The sequence below is a fragment of the Podarcis pityusensis genome (genome assembly GCF_964106645.2).
Source record: "Podarcis pityusensis genome assembly, chromosome: 3".
Taxonomy (NCBI): Eukaryota; Metazoa; Chordata; class Lepidosauria; order Squamata; family Lacertidae; genus Podarcis; species Podarcis pityusensis.
Window position 1 is genome coordinate 97,933,762 of NC_138026.1, and position 7,817 is coordinate 97,941,578.

Sequence of the window (7,817 nt, forward strand, 5' to 3'; positions counted from 1 at the left end):
AGCAAGGGGGCTGGGCTGAGGGAATATAAGTGCTGGCCATAATGGCAGGAGACCAGGCCAGAGCTTGGTAACCATATACCACTGTGCCTCTCATTTATTTGTCTGACAAATAAATTATTATTTTAATTTCTCTATTGCTGCGTTGAATATTTCATTCCAGCTAAGCGTTAACCACAAGCAGGGTGCTACAGTTACATACACTTCAGGTTACATACGCTTCAGGTTACAGACTCCACTAACCCAGAAATAGTGCTTCAGGTTAAGAACTTTGCTTCAGGATAAGAACAGAAATCGGGCTCCGGCAGCGCGGCAGCAGCAGGAGGTCCCATTAGCTAAAGTGGTGCTTCAGGTTAAGAACAGTTTCAGGTTAAGAACGGACCTCCAGAACAAATTAAGTACTTAACATGAGGTACCACTCTATGAGCTTTCTGTGCAAACTGATATTTGCAGGGCTAGGCATTCTTCAAATCTTTGTTATTTTCAGTCATAGAGAAGAATAAAAGGATACCATTATAGATGATGAAATTGGTGTAAACTGTTTTATCCTTTGTGCATTTTGCAGAGTGTTTCTCTCTCTCTCTCTCTCTCTCTCTCTCTCTCTCTCTCACACACACACACACACACACACACACACACACTACACCTGGGAAATCCCCATCGAATGACTCAGCACAGTATTCCTATTGCCCGCCTTTTGCTTCAGCCTAAGTATTTCACTGTAGCACGTTTCACACACATTGCAGCATTTCAGAAGAAAGGAAACTTGGCCACTCATCCCTGGTGTTTCAGAATTTGCATCATAGATGATGCGTCTCTTAAAGTTTCACCTGCTCCTGTTCATTAATGTTTAAGCAGCAAGGAAGGGGGACTTGAAAGGTGAGGCTTGCAAGAAGCTGTCAGCACTCACAAAAGAATCTCGCCCCAAGGGCAGTAAAGGGAGAGTTGAAAACACAGGGCACAAACACACCCTCTCTGCAACAACAAATTGCAAGGGGGGAAAGCATGATTAAAAAAAAATAGGCTGCTTCCAGATGGGCGACTACTACTAACGGTGCTCTTTAGCTGTTAGCTGTAAGCTGTAAGCGGAATTGCTTTCCCACAATGTAGAGCAGGGGTCAAGAAACCTTTTCAGCAGGGGGCCGGTCCACTGTCCCTTAGACCTTGTGGGGGGCTGGACTATATATTTTTTTGGGGGAATGAACAAATTCCTGTCCCCCACAAATAACCCAGAGATGCATTTCAAATAAAAGGACACATTCTACTCATGTAAGAACACGCTGATTCCCGGACCATTCACGGGCTGGATTTAGAAGGCGATTGGGCAGGATCTGGCCCTGGGGCCTTAGTTTGCCTACCCATGATGTAGAGGGTATATTCATCTCGCTACATTCAATCCACACCAAGGGGCAGGACAGTTTTGTTTTATGTGACCCCCTGAATTTATACTGTTCTGTTCCATTTGGAAATGTGTTGGTTCCCTTGGTTCCATAAACTCATCCTCAGTGCCCTCTAACCTATAAAAAAACATGATTCACAATAGCTGTTTGCACAACCCGCTAAAGATAATAACACAATAAAATTCATAACAGGAAGAATTAAGTGCAAAAATCCAGTCAAAACCATTTAGTTTCATTAATTCAACAAAGCTGGTGAACTGGATCCAGCGATACCAGCTTTTCAAAGTTGGATAGTCCTTTATACTTCCAGCATCCTCCTGGGTAACCCCACTGGCCCCCAGGGGGCAGTAGCACCCACTTTGAGAACCATTGGTCTGTATGCTGTGCCATTGTAACCAGCCCTACAACCTCATGAGGAAAGTCGGGTAAGAAATTATAATAAATAAATAGCTGTAGGCAAGGAAGGTCTAGTTCACCCATGCAGCCATTTCAAGCTCAGCACACCTTCATGATAACCTTTGAGGTGGACACCACTTTATCAGACTGTTTGGTTGTTTGTTTATGCCAGTCTTTTAATTAATTAATGCCCCAGTGCTTTTCCAGCTGTAGTGTTTTAATAAACAAACAAAAATATTAGTGGCATAACAGCACTATAGCACTCATCTACATGGTAACACTATCATGCTCATTATAGCTCAGCTGGTTAGCATGTGGTGCTGATAACGGCAAGGTTGCAGGTTCGATCCCCATATGGGGCAGCTGCACATTCCTGCATTGCAGGGGGTTGGACTAGATGATCCTCAGGGTCCCTTCCAACTCTATCGAAGTTAAAAAGAGAGAAAAAATAACTTTTTGACCAGGTGGCTAATGGCAGTGACTGGAAAGGCTACCAGGTCCATTTCCAAGCGGAATTCAAGGAGGCAGAAAATACCTTTTTAAAAAATATATATTACATTTGTATCCTACCATTCCTCCAAAGAGTGATGTACACAGTTCTCCTCCTCATTTCATCCTGGCAACAACCCCTTCAGATCACCTTGGGAAAGTGTCTTCAGCAATTTATTTCCTGTATGGCTACACTTTGATTTAAGCTTACATAACAACGCAGACGTGGGACGCTGTGGTCTAAACCACTGAGCCTAGGGCTTGTTGATCAGGTCGGCGGTTCAAATCCCCACGACATGGTGAGCTCCTGTTGCTCGGTCCCTGCTCCTGCCAACCTAGCAGTTCGAAAGCACGTCAAAGTGAAAGTAGATAAATAGGTACTGCTTCGGCAGGAAGGTAAACGGCGTTTCCGTGCGCTGCTCTGGTTTGCCAGAAGCAGCTTAGTTATGCTGGCCACATGACCCGGAAGCTGTCTGCGGACAAACGCCATCTCCATTGGCCTTTAAAGTGAGATGAGCGCTGCAACCCCAAAGTCGTCCGTGACTGGACTTGACGGTCAGGGGTCCCTTTACCTTTAACAAAGCAGATACTTCACCGAACTGTGCAGGCTGTTTACTTAACAAAAGAGCTGGGGCCAGCTATGTCAGCAGTCCCCTTTTTCTGCAGATTCCTATTTTGCAGAGGTAAAAATGACAGGATTAGAAGGGACCCCAGAAACCTAAGTCATCTAACCCCAATTTCATTACATACACACTGCCATCGAAAGAGGGAGGACCGCACAAAACCATCACATACGTAGCAATTTGAAGCATTTGTGCGAGTGTAGTTTGAAAAGAAGTTTCAATTCTGGAAGGAACATAAAGAAAATGCACTGATATTAGCACAACAAGGAACACAACTGAAATGAAAAGTGGCAATAGTGTGCATTTAAATATGAGGCTTTGCATTGCCCAGAAACCAAATATGATTTTGAATTCCTCTTCCTCTTTCTCCTCCTCTTTCTCCATCATATCTCCTCTTGACATGTTCCAATACAAGGCTGGCTGGCATGATTCAGCACAATGTGATGGATCATTTGACTCTGTGGGGAACAACATGCAGTAATGAAGGAATGTTTTATTTCCTCATTTTCTTTTTATCTAGAAAGCCTCTTACATAACTTCATACTGGGTGAAACGTGCCCAGGAGCCACAGAGGCCCTTTCCCTTTGTTTATGGGGCTGCCTCAATCTGGCCAAAATGGAGCCTTGTCTCACTGTAGTCTAAGACCGTCGGAAGCCTGGTATAGTGACATCTGTCATCAGGTTGCTTTAAGGCAGGGATGGGGAACCTGTGGCCCAAGTGTTGCTGGACTCTCAGCTCCCATCAGCCCCAGCGGACATAGCCAGCAGTCAGGGATGATGGGAGTTGTAGTCCAACAACATCTGGAGGACCAGGAAAAGAGAGACCACACCTGTCATACAATTCCCATTCAGGTGAGCTTCTTTTCAGCCCTGGTTGGTGCAATCCTATCCCCAACAAGGGGCCGTATCTTTTGGAAGGTAACCGAAGGCCTGTAGTTCAGTGGGAGAACACATGCATTTACGCAGAAGGCCTCAGGCTCAGTCCCCAGCATCTCTAGGTACAGTCAGAAATGCCCCCTATCTGAAATCCCGAAATCAGTTGCTGGCAGTCAAAACACAGGCGTCCCCGCTCTTACAAGCATTTGACTCCATGGGACCCTGTATACGTGCAGTGCCAGCAAATAATTAAATAAAACAATTTTTTAAAAAGGCAAGGAAAGGGCCAAAATGACCCAAAAAAAAAGCAGGAAAATTGCAAAAATGGTGCAAAGAGAGCGGGAACAATCCCAGGAGCTTTTGCACCGACCTTCGAGGCCCGTGTGAGTTTGAGAAAGTAGGTTTTCAGGGAGTGATTGTGGCAGATTTTTGTGGATGTGGTTTCCAGAAGTTTAGAGAGGGTTCAAAAGCTTTTTAGATGGTGTTCCCAACTATACGTGAGTTCATGTATACGTGCAGTACCCGGGAACATATCCCTGCATAGGAGATGACTGCAGTATAGACTTGGTCTCTACCGCCCACTAGTGGGTGTTTCAGGGTTCTAGGTGGGCAGTAGGGGGTTCTTTGGTACAAGCTGAATCCTCCTTCCATTGAGCACTGGTTGGCGGTAAGGAAATTTTACCATCAAGAAAGATGCATTAGTGGGCGGTAGGTATAAAAAGGTTGACAACCCCAGGTGAGGACAATAGAGTGGAATGAGAACTATAGCCTAATTGAGCCTGAGGCATCTTCCAGTGCTCCTAACCCATTTAACGAAAGTTCACCTGTCCTTCCTTGATACATTAATCCGGCACACAAATACCACCCCCTTCCTTAGAAGAGTTCAAAGCAGCTCCTGCTGCCTTCTCAGACAGTCTCCCAATGAGGCAACTTATGGGCCCAGACCTGCTTAGCACCAGCTAAGTCTTCTGGCCCAATGCAATTATTAGAAATGGCATAGGGAGGTACAGTGGAATATCAGCTCCCCCATCTGCTGGGCTTCTGAAATCTCAGGAAATGATGTGTTACAGCAAACCAAATGTCTCTTTTGGTACATTTGCTTTGAGGCTTTGCATACTCCCGAGAAATATCTATTTAAATTAATGGGTTTTCATATTTTATACTTGTCACGGGCTTGTGTTGAAACTTGCACCTCTCCATACCACAAAGTGCCACAATGCCCACTTTTGCCAACCCTAGGCGGCTGTCCGCTTATTGTTTGAACCACACTGCCCTCTGGTGGCAAAAACATGCATGCACATAGATCCCAGCAAGACGAGGAAGATGGTTCAGAGAACTTTCTTCACGCAGAACACCTTACCTTCTTTGTTACCATGCTTAAAACATCTGCACCAACGTATCTTCCTGTAACACTGATGTACCACCTGCATTTTGTGACATGGTCCTTCTGATGCAGAGACTGGTACCCAGCATACAACAGGCTTCCTAGGCCATAAATATGTATTTTTAGGTGGCAGGCAAAACATTTTCCTCTATTACCAGGCCTTTGACCTTTAACTATCTGTGGCCTTTTAGAAATGGTTGGGATGTTTTTAATGTAGTTCTCTTTCCTCTGGGTTGTAAAGTATCTATGTAAGGTTTACTGTCTGGTTGTTAAGTCCCTTTGGGTTGCCCAGGGCAAGAAAATAATAAAACAATAGGATTGCTCCTTAAGGCAACAGTGTTTTTACCTATGAATGAAACTGATAGAGAAGGAGCATAAAAACCTGAATGTCTGTTACTGAATACAAATTCCACTCCAGATTTTTTGACTAGAGAGCACACACCTGAATCAACATCACAAGAGACTAGGGCCCTGTGGGACCTGACATCTTTCCGCAGGGCCTGCAAGACAGAGCTGTTCCACCAGGCCTTTGGCCAGGGCACAGCCTGACTCCCTCCTTTGGCAATCTTCACTGAACTCTAGCCCAATGGTTGCCATCAATTTGATTTGAATTAATTTTATAATGAAATGATTTTAGAATGTTGTATTATTTTATTGGTTAGCTGCCCTGAGCCTGGCTTCGGCTGGGGAGGGCGGGATATAAATAAAGTTGTTGTTTTTTTATTATTATTATTATTAATTATTATCTTGTAATGCATTGACAGGACTTTGGAGGGAGTGGGGCGGACACTGCACTGTTAAATGCCTTCCCGTTTTGTTCCTGTCCAGGACGCACTAGTTTTCACCTCTAGAGCATGTGGAAGGCCTTTTCTTTGCATGAGAAGCCACAGCCTGAAATGAAACAACAGAATTTCCAGGTTGGTTGGAATGGGTTGTAGACAAACGGGAACCCTTTGCATCTGTGGCCGCTGAAATGAATCTTCGTACTTGTCCCATGGAATGCCCCATCAATAGGTTATTCTCCAATAAACACACACCGGGCACAGCCTTTGTGTTTTGCTTCTGCACCACTACAATACCCATTCGTTTTGTACCTTTGTAAGGACACAGATTATGACAAAGATGTCCCAAAGCTTTCTGTGTGGACATAGATTCAGGTGTGGACACCCAGAGGCTCTTACATAGTTTCACTGCCCTTTCTAGTAATGAATTGCTTTTATTGATTGCTTGTCTAAATTCAGTTTTTCATTATTATTGCAAACTAATATTTAATGGGTGGTTTGTTTTTGCTCATAAGCTGCTTTGAGAAGTTATTGGTTAAAGAACAGAAATTTAAATTTAGAGAAATGTGGGAATGGGTTATAAGGAACTATTTCTCAGATTTGCCAAGGCATAGCTGCTCATAACACTTCCACAGCTATTATTCTTAGAAATGGGAGCGAAGTGCACTGTTTTCTGTACTGTCTCCCGTTTCTGCAAACCACAAACTGAAAGGGCTTCTGCCGAGTTTCGCTTCCACAATATGACGACAGAACCCTGGAAGAAAATTTCTTCTGCTGACGGATGCTGACCACAATTGAGGTTATGTTCTCTCCCGCTACTAATTAATGTGACTGGCACAGGTCCAATTGCAACCACATGGAGATTTCTGGACGCCAGGTTTACAACTGGCAAAAGCAAAATGTCACTTAGAGAAGGATCTGAATTTTTTCCCTTGAAGCTTGAATTAATTTTATTCTGGCTTGTTTTATGTGATATTTTAATGTGTTGTAAACCACTTTGAGATTTTTCCTCTAAAATATAAAGCGGTATAGAAATGAAATTAATAATAAGTTTCATTGCAAAAAGGAAAAAAAGTGCCTAGACATTCCATTGTGACCACCACAACCTAGAATTAAGTTTCCATTTGGCAATTAGCTTATATATTTGAGTTTCTAACAAGCAGCCTGGCCTGGTATAAAACAGCTTTCTATGGCCAAAGTGGTACCTGAGGGCAGGGACTTCCTGAATCAAAACCCAGTTTTAATGCAGGAAGTTGCCTTATAGTGAGTCAGACCATTGGCTTCAGTGAGCTCAGTAATGTTTGCAGTGATTGGAAGAGACTCTCCAGGGTTTCAGGCAGGGATCTCTTCCAGCCCTAACCAAAATAAATTAGGGACTGAACTTTGAACCTTCTGCATGCAAGGCAACTAGTTCTCGATTATTTTCATTTATTTATTAGTGTGTATGACACACAACCTCCCCTGAGAGGGATGTGTAATCGTCTGCTCTTTGAAATCAAACAGTGGGGAGCTTAATGCAACAGAACAAATTATCTTTGAAGAATCCGGAGCGGCTGCTCAGTGTCATCTTGCTAATTCAGCCTCTCAGGTAAATCAACATAACACAACACAATCTCCTTAGGCTACTGCAGCTCTGTGGTTAGCATCAATTTGTCTAGCATAAGCATGCATGTTCTCCAGGAGCTATGCAAATTAAAGCCCCAGAGATTTCCTAATAGGACTCTGACAGATGGATAAGGGCATGTCTTTCCCTGGTAGAAACTGGAGATGATGTAAATTAGGTTAACTAGGAGGGGAGGGGAACAAAAAACCACAACGCAACCGTCTCTCCAGAGGACTGAAGTAAATAAAATATGACCAAGCCGCAGTGA